The 1,052-nt window shown below is 35.5% G+C and overlaps 1 protein-coding gene across 2 annotated transcripts in view; it reads right to left on the minus strand.

Annotated features, from left to right (window-relative positions):
* Nucleotides 1-1,052, minus strand: part of esd (esterase D/formylglutathione hydrolase) — a 21,135-nt gene that overhangs the window by 685 nt on the left and 19,398 nt on the right. The gene's annotated exons all lie outside the window — the stretch shown is intronic.

The raw sequence follows: 1,052 nt of genomic DNA on the forward strand, positions 1-1,052 counted from the left end.
GAACACATCTTTGACATTTCACCAAAAAAAAAAAAAAAAAAAGAAATTACTTAAATTACTTATTCAGTTTATCAAAATAGTCACAGATGAAGTGTCTTCAACTTACTGGTGCAGCTCAACCTAAACAGATCTGGAGATGTTGTACATTTGTCAGTTTGAAATCTTAAAAACTGTATTAGTTATAAACTGTATTTAGTTAGTAAAATCCTGACAGATTCATCTTGTCTGGGTTTTCTACTGCTAATTTACAGTAACTGTAGCATTTTATTCTGTATTTTGATTTATCTTACGGTGAAGACTAGTACTCCGGTTGAGAAGCGTTTTTGTCTGAACACTAATCCCAAGGCACGTTCTCCCCTCAGCTGGAGATCTGAACCGTTTGATTTAACGACCTGCAGCCAATGGACGAACACAAACAGGTAGAGTTTAACTTTTAATTTCTTTCTTTTCTTTAGTTTTATTTATTTACAAGTCAAGATAAGAATCAAATCTAAGATGACGCTGGGATTTTAGGCCAGGGCTCAGCAAAAATGTCAGTGCTGTGTGTATGTGCAGTTTCTCAGTAAACGTAAAACTGTGTTAAAAGTTGTGTGTATACAGAGATTACATATTCTAAGTGGTTCAGTTCAGACTACATGGTGTGTAAAGTGTCTTTGTGGAAAACAAGTAGCTACAACATGCTCAAAGAGGTGAAGCTACAAGTTGGCATCGTTGACAGCTGGCTACATTAGCCACATCTCAGGATGATTAGCGGACTGTCCCTGTAGCTTCTCTTACTTACGTTGAAGCAGACCTGTGGGTCAAAACACCAGCTATATTTTAAATATAGGATATACAGTGGGTACGGAAAGTATTCAGACCCCCTTAAATTTTTCACTCTTTGTTATATTGCAGCCATATGCTAAAATCATTTAAGTTCATTTTTTTCCTCATTAATGTACACACAGCACCCCATATTGACAGAAAAACACAGAAGTTTTGACATTTTTGCAGATTTATTAAAAAAGAAAAACTGAAATATCACATGGTCATAAGTATTCAGACCCTTTGCT

The sequence above is a fragment of the Monopterus albus genome, unplaced genomic scaffold, assembly GCF_001952655.1.
Source record: "Monopterus albus unplaced genomic scaffold, M_albus_1.0 scaffold261.1, whole genome shotgun sequence".
NCBI lineage: Eukaryota > Metazoa > Chordata > Actinopteri > Synbranchiformes > Synbranchidae > Monopterus > Monopterus albus.